At 37.1% G+C, this 21,596-nt stretch overlaps 1 protein-coding gene across 1 annotated transcript in view; it reads right to left on the reverse strand.

The window, feature by feature from the left end:
- Positions 1–21,596, reverse strand: part of SDCCAG8 (serologically defined colon cancer antigen 8) — a gene marked incomplete at its 5' end in the record, with an annotated part of 80,602 nt that overhangs the window by 11,523 nt on the left and 47,483 nt on the right. The gene's annotated exons all lie outside the window — the stretch shown is intronic.

The following is a 21,596-nucleotide window of genomic DNA, read 5'->3' on the forward strand; positions in this document are numbered from 1 at the left end:
CAGAAAATGAAAAAAGCTGAGTGGTATTGTCAGCCCACCTTCACAGAGTTTGGCTCCTGTGAACACAGAGGCCACTTAAGTGTTTTGTTTTGGCCTATATTAAAAACACAGCGAATATGTGTGTGAATTTAGTGAACCCTGTAATTGCTTAGGAGGGCTGAAGTAAAGCAGGGAAGCATTTCACAAAAAATACATCTTAAAAATGTATTAGTACCTTACAGGCAGTATTATACTCTCTGTAAGAGAATGGCTATTCATGATGTATATATATTAGTCCAATTGTGCTCTGAATTTACTGCATGAACTGTAGAGGCTGAACTCAACCGATTACTACTATGAAATAGAGGAATTTTATTCCTGCTTTAGAGGCAAATATCATTACAGTTATTTCCAGTGTAACCATTAACCTCTCCACAATAAGGAATACAACGACAACCAGGCAGTCTGGAAATGAGTATCAACACACCCAGCGGGAAGGGTCAATTATGCCTTTCTGGTGGCAGCAGCTTAGCTTGTGGATGAGAATAGCTGCTCTAGTGTCCCTGGGATAGCAGCAAAGTGCTGTCAGGAGTGCCATGCAAAATGCGCATGAAGGTGGCTCCAGCCCATCTCCCCCGTGTCAGGGCTCAGCACACCAGTCAGCAGTCAACAGACCCAGCACAAGCACCCCACCATGGTAAGACTATTGGCAGCTTCCAGCAGCATTAATTCTCTCCACAACTATGCATGTGCATGCACAGACTCTTCTGTTTCCACCCTATTTTAAGTATTGTCAAAAAATCTAGCAGAACTATCAGTCTTTGTTGAAAAGATGAAATAAATATGTTATTCATTTTCTTGATACATCTCCAATGTAACTCTCAGAGAAGTACTTTCCTCCTTAGATTACATCAAAAGGCCTTGCTTAGTTTTGATAGGTAAATTAGGCTTTTCTCCTATTACCTCCCCATGTTCTGGTCTTTCAGCGGTAAGCAACGGTAACAGATTTATGAAACAAATGTTTAAACAAGAAAGCTCAGAAGTCTTGATATGCTTTTGGGAACTGAACATTCTCTCTCACTAAGTAGCTGGACAATTAAAATGAAGTGCCTGAAATCACTGTTAGTATATTAAGAAAACAGAGCTATGTCTCTTTGTGTAAAAATAAAACCATGGGTTTTGTTCTTCTAAGTAGGGATACAGAAGGCAAACGTGCAAAACGAGAAGCAAGAGAACCGTGTACGATCCATCAATTACTTTTGTGTCTCTAGACTTGGTAATCTCTGATGGTGCTGCAGCACAAATATACCCTTACTCAAAATTCAGTATTGGAAAACCTACAATACAGAGGAAGGACTTTTCTGAGTGAAACACACACGTTTGATAATGTGCACCACAATGTTGGTGAACTCACACGCTAACACAGTGCAGAAAGCAGCCTGTGTTTCTGAACGACTGTGAAAGCTCAGCAAATGACCCAAAGGAGCTCAAGGTCCCCACTGGGGCTCACTGGTCTGACTCCACTCCTCCTCAGAAGCCACTGCAAGAGCCTTGCAGAGAGATGCTGGTGGTCTTGGCACCACTCCTGGTGGACAACTGTCCACCTCACACCTGGCTCAGCCTTGGCTGAGGCAACGTGATGAACAAAACGGACCCAAGCCTCCCTCCCGAGGGAGGCTGCTTTTGATCAGCGTTGAGCAACATATGCAGGCTTGAGCAGGGGGCACACGCAGGCAGCCCAGGAAAAAGCATGCACTGCTGTAACTAAACTGCAGATTAAGCTGCGGACTGCTGTTACCTAAGCTCCAGATAGGGAGCCTTCTGGAGAGTAAGAAAAAAAAAAAGCAGTAATTGTGCTTCCACTTTTAAATTATTATGATTTTAGGCTAAATTACAGCAGCATTTGTCTCAGTTAAAGGTAGTACATTTTGCAGCAATGCTCTTCAGTAGGGAAGATGCTTCTATAGTTTTTGTTTTGTTTCTAATGTCTCTGAAACTGTGTTACCTACTCAGCAAGTATTTACCTATAAATGAATATTTGGATGTCCTTCATGTTATCTCCTTACATAAAAAATATGAGATATAATGTACTTAAAATATCTCCAAATAAAATAATCCTAATTTTACTGAAGTCCTTTTAACTGCAACATCATTTTTTAAATTTCCTTTGAAACAAATAGTATCAGGGAGATAAAACTGCATTTACAGGTGTACAAAAAGGCCTGATTTTGTTGAGACATGAGGAATTTAAGAGTTCTATTGTGTGATTGTAGAGAAATGACTAAAACCTATTTCTGTTTACAGATCTGGACACAAAAGCTTTCATCCTGATCCAGAATAACTCCCATGAGCAGTAATGCAAACTACGGAGACTCCTGCGAAGCACACGAGACTCCACAAGAGCCCGATCCTGTGCTGCTAAAAACAAAAGGAATTTTGCCTTTAGTAAGAGCAGGCCCCTTGTTTGCATAAAGATCAACTTGTCAAACAGAATATGAATGCCAAGCTGGTACATTATAGCCACAAGCACAACAGCCCCAATCTTGTTTTTAACTAAGCAAATCCCACAGAGGGCAGTTTTCTCCCAAAATCTGGGCATTGGCTACAAATTCAATGATCTGATGTCTCAGAGTGTTCATGAAGGATGCAGGAAATTTGCAGAAGGGCATGAGCTTCTCATTTCAATGAGAGGGAAATTGTATGTTTTCATTATAAAAAAAAAAAAGTGTGAAAAAATCCTAACCTCCCAATAGCTCTCTTTCAAGTATAAAGAGGAGAATTAGATTTCCCAAGTTTCCTGTCCGTTAAAAGAAGAACACAGAATAACGATCTAAAAATCCTTCACAAAAAACCAACAAGCAAGGATGAAGCAGTACCCGCCTGGGGGCCAATTGCCTCTCCAGCAGCGGTAAGGCTGTTACTAGGCTTGCAGTACCATTTGTTCCATTACACAATCTCCTGAAGCCTTTTACAGAGAGCTAAAACAACTGCCTGTACCAACACGACACATGGCTTTCCATCCCGACTCTTTGCTAATCCAGACGCTCCAACCATCTTTCTTTAAGATGCCATATGGTTGGCAGAAGCCTGTAGATCTAGCAGCACATCTGCTTGTATGTTACTTCTCCCCTCCAACTCCCCCCTCCACACCACAAAAGAGAGAGCAAATAATTATTTAACATGTAACCAGTTAAACTGCATTTAGAGAGGACAGGGATTATTTACCACTAGATATTTTAAAAATACAGATTGTCACAGAAGATCGTTTGTCTCCCAGTGATTTGAGAAATACAGAGAAACAAAAGAAAAGAAATGAAAGGCACATGGGCAAAATGATTGCTGCATTTGAATTATTTAAATGACTGCCATTTCAGACCTTATGCCCGAAGATTTATTTCCCACATTAGTGTACCACTGAAGAAGAGACTGAATTTTCTCTCTGCTTTTGTCAGAGGTAAATCAGACAAGCAGACTAGGAAACTAATACACCAAACCATGCTTTGTTAAGCAAGCAGAGTGAGTCTGTATGCTAATAACTCTGCAGGAATACACCGACACACTGATTTTTTTGGTGTGATGAGCAAAGATTATTGACATTGTTGAAATTCTGGTTGCACTGGCATGCAGGCATCCAGCTTTTCTCTTTAGAATACAGACACTAGGAAGACAGGCTGCAAAAATCATTTTGTTTGTGATGACTTATCATTTGACCATTTATGACATAATTGACTATAACAGAAAAGAAAATATACACTTTGGAGCCTGAAATAAAGAGCTAGAACATAGAAATTATAAATAAATGCGCTTCTATAAAACTCTCATTGACCACTCTGTGATGAATAACCATTTCAGTTAATGAAGGACAGGCAGAGACAGAAATGTGTAAGGACAGACGGCACAATTCTGCAATTTTGTCTGCTGAGGATGTGCAGCACCTTTGGTTCAGAAACACTATTTCCTCGTTCAGCTTTTCATGCATCAGTAAAATAAGACATCAAAGAGATAAAAGATAACAGCTCTGCCTCAAATGCTGCTCGTATATATTGTTCATATGATTTTCTGAGCAGAGAACAGCAGTATGTCGCATAAGGATCCAGAAGCACACGTGTATGTTCTAGCATTTTTCAAGAAGAATAGAAACTAGACATGTATTTGTTCCAAATAGTTTCCCCACATCAACTCTCCATCGCAATGAGCACATAACGTTCCTCTGTCTTCACAAGAACAGCTTTCCTTACAATATGGGAATGCTCGGGTTCAACTAGATACTGTACAATGACTTTTTTTCCCCCCTCAGCTACTTAGAAGAGAAATTTCCTAAACAAATGATGGAGTGACTGTGTCCTACCCTCACAAAAAGAGCAGATCAACATTGAGCTTTGGTTCAAACCAGCTCTTTTGAGGACACAATACTAGGTTTCTACACTAGTACTTTCCTTTCTCCCCCCTCTCTGTCTCAAGGCTATTTTAAATTTCATCCAAATTGCTTTGGATAGTTTAATATAAAAACAATTAAAAAGCCACTTTCTCCTCCCATGTTTCCACTATTTTTTTTTTTTCAAAATGTAAAAAATGTAAAATTTTTTTCAACATTTCAAAATGTAAAATGTGGCATGTACTCAATGATCTAGCAATTTAGCTCAGTTTAAATTTGATAGGACTTGATTTACCAGCTATAAGAAAGAAAGAACTGCAGAGACTGTGTTTACAGTAACAAGAAATCTTTATAAATTACTACAGATTAAGATTTTGGCTAGCTTTGGATAGGAAAGCAATAACCAACCCAGGAGGATGTCTTCTGAACTGATCACGACAAAACTGATCATCTATGATCAGGTTTGGGATGTCTCTCAACATCAGGTGTGACTGAAGTTCCAGGAGATGATGTGCTTGTAGAACTGTCACACAGGTTCTCTTGTCCCATCCCAGTCCCTCACCAGCAAGTTCCAGTACTGCCCTCCCTTCAGTAAAAGCCTGTACAAACATCAGACATAGAATTCCAGACACAGAATTCCAGATGCAGAATTCCAGACGCAGAATTCCTAGTGACAGAGGTCCTTTTCATATGTGATATATGCATTGGACTAAGCATTTCAGAATTTAAATTTAGCTTTTAGGCAAAAAGAATGGTCCTAGGTAAGAGAGAGAAAACAAACTGTTTATTTGCTGTATCTTCTTGTCCCAAAACATGTGAATGAAAAGAAACCATGCGTGAAGTCTTGGCCAAGACCTGCTGCAAACTGATACTGTAGAACTAATGTAAATGCTACATGCTTTCTTACCTCTGCCGGGCTAAGAGAAAACAATGCTTTATTGTCTTGACAAGCAATGGAAAAACCACAAAGGTGCAGTTTCTCCCTTGACTGCAGAGTGTAATTGCACTGCTTTATACACATGCTCACCTTTAATGATTTCGGATCAAAAGTGAGTTCACTGGATTGCCATTTGGACCACTTAAGAAAAAGATTTGGTCTGATGAAGGATCCATTAGCATACCTTGGTCAGTGCTACAATTGCAAAATAAGTGTTTTGGGGTTTTTTCTGTTGGGGGGTGGGGGGAAGAGGCAGGAAGAGGTTTTCTAAAATTTTTAAAGAAAAGACAGTTTTTACTATATAGAGTAATCAAGATTATTAAAATAGATTTAAAGCTTGTGGTATTCATATACTAGGTATACTTGAAATTTCTGATACAATAACTGTAAATCATCTATCCAATTTTACTGGACACTTCATGTGTAACTTGTAGAAACAACAGAATTTCTGCAGTAATTTGTAAAAATGACGGAATACTTTTCCTCTTTTAAGACAAAGAGAAATTGGAAATTTAAAGCAAATCCCCTTCAATTTGAAAAAAGCTACATGGGGAAGTAGGGATATTAAGAAGGGAATTAAATTTCTTCTTTAATAATCACATGAATGCCCTTAGACATCCATGATGAAAACAAAGCATAAAACCTCCAGTCTGAAAAATTACTATACTTCATAGTGGCATTTTTAATTTTGCACTTCCTGTTTTAGTATCATTTCTAGTTCTGCATCACGACTTCATGTACTTAATTTTAAGGATACAATAAGAAAATGTACCTTACAGAGAAATTAAGTAATCAATAAGGTATCTGAAAGATTCTGATTACCATTTCTACAAGTTCCCAGAATTTAAACTAAACTAACATAATCCGTTTTATTATATTTATTTATTATATTTATCTCTAACTCTTAGAGATTTCTCGATCGTATTTACTAATCAAGGTGATTCTTCTGAATTGCCTAGGGGCTTACCTTGCTTATGTGCATTAAACAAGCCCAAGTAGTAAGCTTTCTGACAATTATTTTTTTTTAAGAAACCAAACAAATTTGTCTTTTGCTTATATATTCTAAAGCTTGTCATTAAATTGCAAAGAATGTTTACAGATTAAATATGAGAAAACACAGAAATTGCAAAAATGTCCAAGATGTTCTGCTGTACTGAAGTTCCAAATTTCTACAAGTACCAAGCTCTGGAACCATTATTTGGGCTTTTAAACTTTGCCTTCCTCATCTGACACGCACAGACCATGGAAGTATTCCGCCTCCAGGTTGCAGTTTGTAACAAACAAAGTGCACGCGAACAATACAATCCCTGATGTATTATTACTTATTCAATAATGACATATATTTTATATATACAGGTTTTATCATATACAAGCACTGTGACCTATTGCTGCAAGCTATGCTTATATTTATTTCTAAGGCTTTGTAGCATTTTGACTTCCAAAATTTTACTTGCGATCTGATGTTTCTTCCATCACAGCACAGTTACAATCAAAATTAATAGGCCAAGATAGTCTTCTAAAATTAAACTCTGATCTGAAAGGTACACTTGAACATTTGGGGATCTCTCTTCAGATGCTGACAGGGAGACATGTGAGCGGATGTAGAGAGAATCTGGATATATGGTTCACATATGGGCCTAACAAGAGCAATCCCTTCATATAAAGACACTATTTCTCATGCTAAGTCTACCTTGTTTTCTAATGTCAGCTGAAAGGAATGTTGGAATCTGGGACAGTTTTCCGCATCAGTGTCTGTTAGTTAACTGCCTAATGTCAGAATTATTATTTCTTTTTATAGGACCTCTATAGTTCAGGGTTTTTTTGTTTTGTTGCTGTTTTGGGGGTGGGTTGTTTGTTTAAGACTACCAATTCTACACCCTCTTACTCTTCTTGCTTACTCTTCCACCCAAAGCACCCTGAAATGATTAAGTTACCACAACTAATAAAGGATTTTTTTTTTGCATTATTGCATTAGAACTGTAAGATTACCACTCATTCAATTGTTACGAAAGAAATTTTGTATTTGGGATTGCCAAGTACTGAATATTTTTGAGCTCAAGTCCTTCATCTGAGTCTATAGCCAAGTACACAAGTCCCAGGCACAATGCTACACTATCTGGCATTTAGGGCTTCCTTTTGTACAGCACAGAATCCAATATGTCAGTACAAGACAAAAGCAGTGAGTAGGAAGAAGTTGAAAAGAAATCTTGGTTGCTAAGTTAGCCTGTCATGTAGTAAAGTTTGTGTGAAGCCACATACCATATGACCCAGAGGCTCATTTTGCTCAGAAAGCTAGTGGTGTTAAAAGGCGAAGTGCAGTAGAAAGGAAATCCAGCTGCAAACATGCAGAAGGTGAGACTAGTACTATTACTCATTGTGGGAAAATCTATTACGTTACCCTGATCAGTGTATAGTCATACCTGAAGCACCAAAATTTTGCTCAGAGAAGTCTGGAAGAAAAGCACCAACATTCACTGCTGCCTACCACTTGGAACACACAACCCTTTCACAGCTTTACCTTCGAGGACATTAGAAAAGACCTGTACGGCATTATTTCTGCACAGTACACGACATGAAACCAGCAACGTCAGGATCTGTACCACAGCATGAGTAAACCTTGAACTGCCATAGTTCAAAACAAAATGCTCAGAAGTCTCTGATAGCTGCCAGAACTCAAAGCATTCAGAGGATCAGGAAATGACCAGAATTTACGGATTTAAATAGCTGAGGAAAACTAAATGCAGTAGCACCTCCAAGCTGTGGGATCATCAGCCACAGCAGCAACTGAGAAAAAAAATGCCTAGAATAAGGACCAAAATAGGCAAACATGCAAGGTGCTGTCCAAGCTTACATTAACTTAGGGAAAATCCACAGCCAATGAGGTTGAAGGCAAAAGTTGCCTCTTAGACCTGCTAAGTTATTTTGCAGCTAAGTCATTACATTGAGAGAGAGGCTTAACAGTTGCAGCTACCTGTGAGTCACAGGGTTCACAGACAGGTCTTCATTTAGCTCTCCACTCCCAAAAGAAATGAAAAATTCTTTTTAGTTCAAGGTCCCAATTAGGATGATAATTGCAAGAAATCCCAAACCATCACACTTGATAATTACAACCTATGTGTTTACACCCAGACTCTTTTGTAGCATATTGTGAGGAGCAAAAAGTACTCTACCTTACCTAGTTGGGGTCTGAACTTGGTTCCAAGTTTTGAAGGAGTCCAGGCCGTTTGAGGGAACTCAGCCAGCAATTCAGGCAAAGATTTCTTCAAAGGCTAAAGAGGCTTAATTTTTTTTCTTTCTCTTTGTCCTCCGCTTTTCTTTTTAACTAAAATTGATTTGTGAGCACAGACTTTTGAAAGGAAGGGAGAAACACCATTACAACTGAAGCACAGCTTTCAGTGTATGAATCTACTATTTCATCCTTGAACTATCCAGGTTGCCTTCATCATCATTTCCAAAACACCACATTATATAAGGCAAAAATGGAATATGAACGTGGTCTGTTTCCCATATTTTCAGTTGGCTCAGCTGGAAAGTGAATACGGGCTATTGCCCCAGGTTGAGTTAGTAATTTAACTCAGATGCAATTTTGCTCAAAATTATTTTCACAACTGAAAAAAAAAAAGTACGGCTAGTCAGACTCCTTGTTAAAGATAGGAATTAGATTATTCCTCCCCCCAACTAAACTATTATCATCCACAAAGTTTCCTTCACAGTGTTATTATTCAATAACTGAGGTATAAAACTTGACATCAAAACACTGTGTTAGGAGTTAACTGCCCATGGAAAAAGTGTCAAGTACAATACTTACGCCTTATATCTCAAACAGTACTGCACTGGCCTGGGTGAAGTCTCCGCTCAGGAGTAAAATTTATGTTGAAGTAGATGCAAGACAAAATCCCCAAACTGTACACCGATATTTAGAAGAGGTCTGTTGTGTGTGGAACTGGTTTTGATCTTTAGATCAGAAACTCCTGGAGGCACAGATCTTCTTTAATTACATGACTACAAAGTGCCATGTGTTTCCATTATGCTATTTAAATAATAGATTTAATTTGATTTTACATTTGTTGATGTAAACATTACTGACTGTAACATTACCCTCCAATCTGATGCAGAAATTCACTGAAGTATTTAGGAAAAAATTCCTTCCCATAAAGATTACAAAGGAAGGAACCCCCAAATGTGCTATTGAAAATATGAATAGAAATTAGCTTAATAGAAGAGAATACATTTTAGTGGAACATAATTTTTAATATGATATTTTTACACAAATATGGCACTAATATGTCAGGTAACCCTCACTTTCAATTCTGCTAGGTTTAAGGGGACTGAATGAATTCAGATTTTGTTTCCAGAAACAAAAGTTCCACTGATTATTAAATGGAAAGAAAGTGGCAGGGGGAGGAAAGAGGGGAAATACAAGGCCTTTTCCTCTGATCTAAAAAACACGTAGGGTGAAAAAAAAAATCCTGGATGTAAGTAAAAAGACAATGGCCAGACAAAAATAAAGGAATATTTGAAATGCTGAGTTTGACAAAAATAAGTCTCCATATTAGATCCATATCACCATAAACTGGTCTCAAACAGCAGCAGCATAGTCAACACTGCAGGTGAAGGATCACCTGGAATTCACAGATTCTTGTATTTTTGATCACATAATCAACAGATGCACATACTTATGGTAAGGAACACTGGACTGCAAAAAATAAAGTTAATAAATAAGTGAAAAGTGTAAGACTGGCAGCTTGCTTTATATTTTGCACACAGGAAAGACAAACCCTATAACTTGTTTTGCTCTTCATCTTGTCCACTTCTCCATCCTTAATTTTCATTTGTCAACCCTGTAAGAGGGTAAAACCCTATGTAAAAACTGAGTTTTCTTTAGATATTTCCAGCTTTGGAATCATGTTTGGAAAAAAATGCAGTGGATCTGTCAAAGTTGTTACACATGAAGGTACAGGCCTCCCACATGAACTTACAGCAGCTACCGAAATAATTCTAACAAAAGCTAACTGCTTCCAGTATGTAATGCAGCACAAAAGTAAATCTATCCTTTTGGAGAGGGTAAAAAAGAAAAAAAGCTTAAGTTTATTATCAAAACATTAAGTTGGTACTTGCACATGTTCCATCAGATGTTAAACATTCTGCTTTTACTGCAAGTGATTTACATGGTTGTATACAGAAGTAGATGACCAAGCCATAAAGGTAAGCTCGGACATTCATACGACTTTCAAGAATATCACAATATATTTTACCGTATAAGCAACTGTTCCAAGATGGTCCTAGTACCTGGTTGTTTACTGCAATACTTTGGTGACAAAGTGTTCAGACAAGTCTACACAACTACCCTTTCAGTCAAGCCTGAAGAGAGGCAGAGGGGGAGATGTCTTTATATATGGCAGAGAAGAACTGGGTTTCCTTTAGAAATGGTGGAGTCTTTCTTCCTTTAAATTGATACATGAGGGTACTAGTTCTGGTGCAGTAGCTGTGTTACCAGCTCCTGGCTTAGTTACAGGAGGACTAAATACCAATGTTCAGTCTACCAGATTATAACATCCTTGTTTATATTACTGAGCAAAACTAAAACATACTTCACAACCTTTGAATATATTTCAATTTAGTGCTGATAGAGAACTTAGAACATTCCTGTAAATGTGAAGGAGTAATGCCGTCTTGATTCTTGCCAGAGTATTACTTCTACATATATTTACAAGAAAATCTCTATGCAAGCTTTTCACGTAGAGTTACCTTTCTTAATATTAGAAAAGGCTTTGTTTCTTTTGATATGTCTTGAAAACAATCCTGTAAATACTGAAGAACCAAATGACTTAACATCCTTTTTCTCCTTCTCTTCCTCAATATAGAACATCATCTTCAGTATTTCAGTAGTAGTGAGCTCCACAAAGTGCTTTTCCCCAAAGGAACTTTCTGCTTGCAGCGTTTAGCTTAATTTTATATTGAGAACATTTTATTGCCCACTAACATTAACTTCTTCATCTATTTCTTTCTTCGTCAAGGAAAGCATCTTCTGGGTTAGAACAAACATGTCTTTTTTTCACCTTTACCAAACACAATACAGATTGTGAAGCACTAGCCTTCAAAAATTAACTTTTAGAAGACATGGATCTATTCCAAATACACACCAGGGTTAATGTAGAAACATCTTCCAAGGTTCTAAAAGAGACTCATAAGCATCTACCAGCCATAGAGAGACAGTTCTGATGAAATATAGTCTTTGAGATGGGTCACACAGAACAAAATAATGCAGTGAATGGAAAAATATATCCAAGATATAGTGGCCAACATCTTTCTCTTACTGGAAGTGTCATAGGATTTCTAACACTTCAGCAGAACAGAGGACTTGTTTTAAAAAGTGTTTTGTCTGAAAGACTCTCAGATATTCTGTATTTCACAGTACTCAATTTATTCAAGTCAAAGGTAAACTATCAAGCAGGCCTTACTGGGATTTGCATCTTCTGTCCCAGAAAGTCTGGAATTTCAAACATAAGCATTGGGTAACTGACCATCAATCCAATTCAGAATAATAAACACAATGAAGATGACTCTATTTAGCTTCAACATATATTTTCCGTGTCAACTAAAACTGCAGAGAGTAAAGGAGGATGTAGATGGCTGTTGCCCCGCAGTGATCATTATGATGTCCTTCCATTTGCAAAGACAAAGTGTCACACATAGAAATGCTGGTTTTAATTTCTAAGATACATTATCTTACACAATTAAATACTCCTTATAAACAAAGAACTATACCTTGGTCCGATATCTCAACAAGGTGCTATCACAAATACTTGCCTGCTACAATTAACCTTTTTGGCACGAAGTCATGACTTCTTCATGCTGTATTCTAATTCAGTGGCTTCTACTTTTGTTATTCACTACGAATTTCTCTGAACCCAGCAATGTCAAGAGGTCAACAATTACCTTGTTCAGAATACACCATGAAAGTAAGAGTGACCCTATAGTATATCTTCGTTTTTCCCCTTTGATCATCTTTTTATTCAACTGTATTTCAGTAAATTATCCATGTAGTTTTTATTTTGACAGCTCTCTTTACAGCAGTAAAACAAAATGTGTGCATTGCAAATGGCAAAGATTCAAATTTCAGCTATGTTTATCCAAAATAGCACTGAACTGCTTCTGTACTTATGCTATACTGCCTACAGCCTTACGGAAGGGGAGACAGATGGGATGAATTTAGCAGGGAAACAGCTGTGGCTTGAAGAAGAGACAAGCAAAAGTTTTGCTATCAGGCTTCATTATGTATCAAGGTACCAGTAAAATGTGTATCCATAAGGCAGCCAAAAAAGTGTTTTTCATTTGACTAGTGATAATTACCTTTTCTCAACAGCTGACAATGTTCTAAGCAGCATTAAATAGGTATAATAATTAAGCAATAAGATAAAGAGCAGCAGTGCCTTGCTGGGGATTACTGCTTGCCTCGGGTGTGTTGCGAGGCGCAAGGCTGAAGGGTGAGTGACTTCAGCCACCCGAGAAATACAATAATCCCCTGGAAATGCACTGCCTGGAGTGTCGTCTTGCTATTAAAAATGGAAATTTAAAAAGGACAAAATGTAGACACATTTACTGGAGATAATATTGAGACGGGTTAATATTACACAAACTCCATGAAGAAATTCAGTTTCTGCCCAGCCTACGAAAGCCCTTTACCAAGGATACATAAGCCTCTGCTCAGCTTGTTTGTGCATTTTATTCATAAAACTGATTTGGGCAGCACAAGTATTTGCATCATCAAACAAATGTGTGATAAAGCACAGCAGATTAACTTTTACCATTGTGAAGGCTGTTGTAAAGTGCTTTTAGGTCACATACTTCCAAATATTTATTCTATGCAACTGTCCGTGCTTGGTCTCAATTTACAGATGAGTTCTTTTTAGTTCTGAAACTGAGTGTGTGTATATATATGCACATACACACTTTTTTTCTTAAGAAAAAAAAAATATATAAAAGGTCAGCCACTCAAGTGATCCAAGCAAAGGGAAAAAAAAACCCAAAAAACCACCAACCCAAAACCCTGAAAGTTGTTCTTGACTACATGCAAATCACATAGCTAAAACTAAGGCTAAATCCCTGGTAGTGTGGGAAGTGCTAGTGTGGCACTCGAAAAGATTACACTGCTTTACATAAACAGAAAAGATTACAGTAATTTCAGCCATGCCACTGAGACAAACTTTTGAACCTTGAGACTTGGAAGTAATTAGCAACCTTGAGCTGAATCAAATCAGAATTCTAAAGACTGTTCAGGATCAAGTCCTAAGTAATAAGATATATTTGGGACAAAGATGTATTTCCACATGTATAACTAAATGTTGCATCTGACTCTCTGAGGTTAAAAAGAACTTTTTTTTCCAAAAAAAAAAAAAAATCTCATTTCCCCTTTCTTTCCATCCATATATGAATTTAATGTTCGCAAAGAACAAGATAAACAAACAGAACAATCTATTACCCTTTTCCATTTCTTTCAAATTTTCCATCACCACTACTTTATTTCAGAACCAAACTGAGAAGCCCTGAGCACATATAATGCTGTCTTGAATATGCTAGGAATGTAGATGCTAAGTAGGTCTTATCATACTGTCCATCCTTATAGCCACTCTGTTTCACTACGACTTCTGTGATTAGCAGTTGAGGTATAACTTATTTAAGATAACATTTCCAGAAAGTAGCACAATGCCTGTTACTACTGCACTGCTACCAATTAGCACTATTGCAAGGCACAATAAAGACAACTACTTTTTACTATTTAATTTTTTAGGATGGCAATTCTTGTAGAGTGCACTCATTAGTAATGAAATGACTGGAGCTCCAGAAAAGAATGACGGTTTAGGGTAGACAAGAAATAGTCAAAAGAAGATTCTATTTGTGTTTTAGAGAACAAAAACGGAGAAAAAAAGAAGTGTTCAGTCTCATAACGCATAACTAACATCACTTCCCATAGTTTAAAAGATGGAAAACAAAAAACAGAAGGGAAAAGACCCTCCTTTAAATGCAACATTAGTTATGGAACTATTGGCACAAGACACATTAAGGCTCAACCCTCAAAGATTTAAAAGCAGGTTAGATTTATATATGGAAGACGAAGGCATCCACAGTTGTATCAACTTTGATGGGAGCAGGACTGGACCGTTTTGAAACAATCAAAACACTGAAATTTTTTTAAAGTCAGTTCTAGGTCTTATCTTACAACAATAATCTTGAGAGCAGGCAGGTGCAGAGATTTTGTTACAAGACACACTTGAAAAATTATTTAAATGTTATTCATCTCTCTTAATTTTCAGTTCTCCACTGTGAGGAAATGGAGTGTTTTAAACAGCCTTAGTCTCTCTCCTTACTCAGAGACATACACAGAGATCACAATCGGAAGGAAATCTGCTTCTGCTTAAAGTAGTTTGCAAAATGGATTAATAGTCAGATTTTACTATTATTGTGAGTTCACTTAAGGCTCAATAGGAAGATCCCAATTACTGTTAAATATCCCAACTAGATATTTGCTGCTGAACTACCTCATAGTGTTAATCTCACAGTGGCTATTTGAAAACATCTTTTTTAATGTTCTGACGTATTGCAAGGATATCGCAGAAATACAGTACAGAGAAACTGAACTTGAAAAATGCAGATGCAACACAGCATGGAAGAAAGAAAACAAGATGAGTATAACAGGAATTTCAACAATTAAATTTTTTACATAGTCTAAACAGTCGAGACCTGCTAATGACTGTTAAATAGTATATACTTCTAGGAGGAACATGGGGAGGGTTGTTCTCCAGAGTTTATATTGCATTGGAAAGGCTATTATGCTGGTTAAAAAACCTTTGTTCTATAGCTCTGCATGTCTTTTAGCAGGTAACTTAAATGAACCGTGACATGATTTTTGGAGCTATTTCTTGCTATTAAACAACTATGATTTTATGCAAAATTAAAACAGTTGCAGGTTTTGCAAATGTAGGAGAATAAAATGTGGTTTCACTGTAAAACTATGGGTACACTTCTGTTCAATGATGCACATCTTCAGCATCAGCCTTATGACCTGCATAGGGCCAAGCATTTCTAGATCTTGACATGTCAAAGAGAGTCTGGGCTGAGCTGTCAAGGACATCACCTTTATCCACCTCCATTTTAGGAGAGGGAATCAAGAATTCTTCATTAATGCTAAATTAACATTTAAATTTGAAAATCAGCAACTGTGCTGACAACAGAAAGTAACAAGAACAGCCTGGAACCTTATGTTGTGCTGTTTTATGTCACACATATTTCAGGGCTTTTTACATTCCCAGAGAACACAAGCTTACTATTAGTGAGATAAAGGCTTTGATTCCCAGAAGTTGACGGTATGAATAAGAACTATTCCCGTATCTGTTTTGGAGAGGGCGGAGTATACCAAAGCAGTAGAGTAGAAGGTATTCTCAGGAATGGACAGTTACCAGACTTCCACAGGAGGAGCGTTAATCAGAACAATGATAACTGTTCAACTCAGAAGCAAGCAAATGTGGCTATTTTTCCACCTAATTTTTCTTTGAGTCATTGACTATTTCCCAGATTATGGTATCACTTTCCCAGATGTCATTCTCCAGTTTCTAAAACAGCAAAATTATGGCAGCCAACTCTCTTGATGTGCGAAGTGAACACGGATACTGTTGCTTTCCCCTCTATACCTTCATCCTCACATTGACTATACTGTTATGCAATTAAAACAGATGCAACATTAACGAATCCTTAAAGAAGGTAATTCAGATAATTATCAACCCATTAACACAACCTCAAATGCATGAAAAACCTACAATAAATTTTGAAGGAAAAAAAATATATAAGGATGTGAAGATAAATGGAAAACATGAGACACTGAAACTTAAGTTAGAGCAAGCAGATTCTATCACGTCAATCCTAAATTCTTTGACAGCTGATTTTTTGATAAGGAAATGCAATAAATCTTACCTACATTAACTTCAGCAAAACACTAAATATCATGCCCTATCAGCAATCCTTAACTAAGCTGTTGTTGATATGTAACTGACTAAAAGGAGCACAGCTGACAGGAAGAATTGAAAGTGAGGAAGAATTATAAGTGGATTTGAGTTTAAACAGATTTTTGAATATTTTGAATTATGACTCAGCACAAAAAGTGGGAGTGGGCTGATAAATTTTAGAGATGTCACCAGCTTAGAGAAGATCTGGGATACTGCACAGAAAGCAACAGATGACTCAGAAGATTGGAATGGCAGACAGGGGATGGAATTTTATAGTATAAAGTCTTACACTAGGGACTTAACGCATTCTCATTTCATAGCAAAATTCTCTGCTAACAACTTGAATTTACTTGGGAGGACGAGGTTCTGGATGCACTTCTTGGATAGAGAAGGATTATCAGCTTCAAATATCAGCTGTCAAAAAGGCAAATGTGATCACAGCATCCATCAGCCAAGGAACTTCCAGCACATACATTAATGCCATCATCTGAGATATTCAAATACCCTCATCCAAAACCCTGTAGACAGTTCTGATTGCCCATATTCAAAAAAGATCAACAAAAGCGGAGGGTGAAAGAAAGAACAAAAGAGTAAGGCTTTACTTAATCAGAAGTAGGACTGAATAGATGCAACCATTGTCTATAATTATCTGCACTATCAGTGCAGGTAAAATAAAAGCAGAACAAGAGAACTACTTACTTCATTTTGGGCTCAAAGACAAGTAGGTACCAGCCAAACACAAATAAATTTAGACCAAAAATAAGAAGGATCACAATCAGAAGATCAGTGGTGCTGGAAACAGTTGTCCACATTGGAGCAGCGAGGCCTAATGACTTTTACGAAGGAGCTCAATACATTCTCAAAGGAATGTATATTATAAGAACTATATATATAAATACATATATTCTATATACACACACAACTTCCTGATAGCTGCAGTAGAGGAACACAGTACTCAGTGACCTGGAGTGCATCTTACAGAACGTTTTTAAGTTCCCTAAACATCTGTCTGAAAATTTGGTGTGGTATTTCCCTCTTCTTGCTATTTGCTTCTTAAGAAGGCTAAAAACTTATTTGCATACTATTTTGCAGCATTTTCTGAAGATTCAGTATTTCACTCCTGGTATACATTTTCAGGTTTTCTAACAACTAAGGTACTTTTTGCTTTATGTGTCTACTGTTCAAATAGATAGGGAATAAATCTTTAAAAACAGTATTTGGGGGCTTATCTGAACTTGTATAATTTATGAACTATTTAGAATGGGAATATTATACATATAAAAGTATAAATAGTATATACATTTATATACACACTATATATAGACATCTATGTAAAGTGAGAGGGGAAAAAAAGAAGACAAATGTATATATAGTAAGTAGACAACTAGTGAACTGGAGAGGAAGACGGGGAGATATCTGGAACATAAGGGAGACAAAATATTCAAACTGGACTGAAAAAAAACATAAAAGACCATAAAAGGTCTTTAAGGCAATGATCAAACGGAGTTCTCCCACCCATCGTTATTTCTTCAAAACACACCAAAAAAGGTGCAAGAGCTTTAGGCAGAAAATGTAACATTTTAAATGCAACTTGATTGTTCCAGTTATCATCAAATAATCTTAATCAATTTGTTCTACTGAAGATTTGCCCAAGAAACCCCAAATCTCTGTGCAGAAGTGTAACAGTGATAACAAAAGAGCTATTGTGATTTTATGTATCAGTTACTTGAAACTGCTGGTATATTCACACTCTATATATTTCTCAGTTCTCATATATGTTCTCTCATGTGTACCTGATCTTGCAGACACTATCACTTAGTAACAACCATAACAAAAAATAAATTTAATGGTGGCAAAACCTTTAAAATCATTCTGAGACTGAATCGCGCATTTCCTCTCTAACTCCTTGAGTGGCCCATTTAAGAATCCATTTTAGGTACTCTTCCAGATAAGCCTATCCATAAGAATCATACATTTCCCCATAGATAGAAAACAAATATAATTTGTCACATGTTGTGCTATACAGACATTTCTGCACAGTTGCTGCTCTACACTAGAATGTCTGAAGGGGAAGACACCCCAGGTAGTTGGCTGCAGACACATCTCAGCAACATGGCACGTAGTTACAATTTGACACATATAGTCTTTATAAATCCAATGTCTATGAAGTCAAACAAATCTCCTTCTTATTTATAGTAACAGGCAAGAGCAGATCTCTGCCGTCTTGTTACACAGATGGTTGTAACATTTTTATAGTTAACTTACAACCACTGATGCCTGAGGAATAGACACACATCTGCCCCAAACTGCCAGTCCTGTAGGCTCTTCTTTTTAACTTTAGCTACCAAAAATACACTCAAAATACATCTAACTCCATCACCCCCAAAAAGCTATCACAAAAAAAGCCCCATACAAATTTGCATAAAATGCATCATTGTTAATATTACACAAATTGGACAATGATCACACACATTACAGCAAAAATAATAGTAATATTCATCCTAACCACTAAAATTGAAGTTTTAGGTAAAATTTATAGGCTTGCCTCCCATCTACTGAACTTAGTTTGAAAAAAAAAAACAAAAACGAAAAACCAAACCTCATTAGAAGCTCCTAAATAAGTTTTATTTAAAAGACTTCAAAAGACGCTCATACTGCAAACAAACTACTGTCCATATCCATATCCTTTTTTTTTTTTTAGCTTGATATAAAGTCTCATTAGAAGCTCCTAAATAAGTTTTATTTAAAAGACTTCAAAAGACGCTCATACTGCAAACAAACTACTGTCCATATCCATATCCTTTTTTTTTTTTTTAGCTTGATATAAAGTAAAGGCATGGCTGGATCATCTTGAAAAAAAGGAAAGCAATTGCCTAGGGTTTTCTTCTCCTACTTGAAGACATTGCTCCATATTTGCTCTATTTCCACACATCATCTGGGCCTTTTAACAGGAAATGTACATAGAAAGGACCTATCTGTCTTAAATTAATGCTTCACAAATGTCCTGGGTTGAGCTAAAACTTCCTTGTTTTGGGTAATGGACAAATAGACACTGGCTGTCCACAAAAGTAATTCTCTAATTAGATGAGTTAAAATGAAATGCTTGCTTTACGAGAAGAAGAATAGGTGCAGAAAAGCAAAACTGTAATTGAACCTTGTACCTCCAAGAGATGTTAGTTACCTAAGTTCAATGAAAGCTTAACTAGCCTCATGAAATCCTGACCTATGGCAGCTTGGCCAAACATTACTCATTCGTAAATATGTTCCATCAATAACAGATCTAGGCAGATTCTTGTCTTTTTCTTCTTGGTCCCCAAACTGGATGAGAATAGAGTTTGTGACAAAGTGGATCTACATTTACTGAACTGGTCTAACTACAGAGGTGAAAACACATGCCTTAGAACTCAGTTTGAAAACAGAAAAAGGACACAATGAACCAACATTACATGTACAGTCACCCAATTAATTTGATTCTGGATTTTCCTTCCATTGGATTTTTTTTTTTTTAATTGTGGAGTGGAGCACAGAAGGAAAAGTAGCTTAACCTTTTAGTTTTGCTACATATTCTTTTTATTCTTGGCTACTTGCTGGAAGTCCTTCCACATAAATATAAGCAACTGGGAAATTCATTTGTTGTAGTAGTTATAATTTCTGCTTTTCCTCACCTAGATCCGAATACTCAATTGCCAATCTATAGCATTTGGGGATTGATACTGAAAATCTATTACAGTTTTCACATGGAAACTGAAACTAGATTACACTGAATTTTTGAAGTAGTTTATTGTATCATCCTTGTCACTTGATACCTGGATTTTTAAAGAATATAGTGCAAGATCATAACTAAAATATGTTGACAGAGTGCCCTCTTAAAATGCTGGTAAAATACACTGTTTGTGATTCAAATACCTGATAATCTCTGACATATTTACATATTCCAGAATAACAAGTAAGACAAATGCTATCACTTTCCTGTGTTCTCGCTGTCAGGAAAACAGCAGCAGAAGGTAAGGCACTGCCTGCAGCATGACCACTCTGCTTTCAAACTCACTTTTCTGTTCTAGATTAATGCTTTCAATTTTTTCTAGTGTATAATCATTGCTGCTGCAGCAGAGAATGAGCAACATTTTCCAGTAGATCTATTTTACTTTGTTCTGACAGAGGAAACATTGGTCTACGAAGTTACAAAGCAGTCTTACATTTAACTAGATACTAATAATTCTGCAAAACAGCCAGGAGGAAAACCAAAACAAACAAACAAACAAAAAAAAAGGAGAGCGATTTATTTTTTTGTTTCCCCTGAAAGTAACCCTGAATCCTCAGTGCATGTCTCCCATATGCTAAGAATTCACCACAAGTAAAGACGCCAAAGAGGAGGTGAGATAAATGGAAAGATTAAGGGGTCACGTCGATTAGGGACACAGTTACAGCATTTTGAATTTCTTTGTTCTCTGAGCTAAAAAAGATAATGACAGTTCTGGGTTACAGAAGAACTGGTCTGGACAACTTAAAAGAACACACAGAGAGCTTGCAAGGAACAAGCTGATAGTGACAGAAAGGAAATGATGGCAGCAGAAAAAAATTTAAAAACCAGTAGTCGTAAAGAAAAAAAAGCATACAAGACTGGCTGCTTCAGTACATGCAAGCTCTGTTCCTATTAAGTGGTCAGTGGCCAAAAAGCAAACAGAATTTTTCCCGGCCAGGACTATCTAGTCCAAATAAAGTTCAACTACATTTTGCCTTTCACTGCTGTCAAGAGGTAGTCTGGCTGATCAAGTTTGCTGAGTTGCCTCTCAGCCATCTCCCTGACTTTATCCTCTGCTTCTCCAACCGTGCCTGAGCTCTTTCCAGTGCCTGTTACTGTGAACGTGGAGTGAAAAACAGAACAAAAGAGCATAGATGAACTTTCTGGTACCAAAAAGAAAAGTCTCTACAGTGGCGTTTAAGGACATGTAATCCAAATCACAGCACAAGCAATTACCAGTCTGGACACTCTGGCCTGAACTGTCAATTGGTATTGGTAGAAATATACCATACTAGTTTTGCTGTAGCTGCTCCCAGCTCTTCCTGAAGAAGTCACTGCTTCTCTGAAAAGGCTGGTGGTGCCTCAAAGCTGTTAATAGTTCTCTGGTTACTAAGATCTCCATTAAGATTTGTCTGTTTATACAAGTTAAATATTACTGAGAAAGATAAGATGGCAAACCCCCAAAATACACCTATTACATGGCATAACGGAATCCACATCTGTACTCTACATTCATAGTACTGAATAACCTCCACTCTCTTTCCTCTGCCGACCCCCCCCCCC

Source organism: Buceros rhinoceros, unplaced genomic scaffold (assembly GCF_000710305.1).
Source record: "Buceros rhinoceros silvestris isolate BGI_N320 unplaced genomic scaffold, ASM71030v1 scaffold5976, whole genome shotgun sequence".
NCBI lineage: Eukaryota > Metazoa > Chordata > Aves > Bucerotiformes > Bucerotidae > Buceros > Buceros rhinoceros.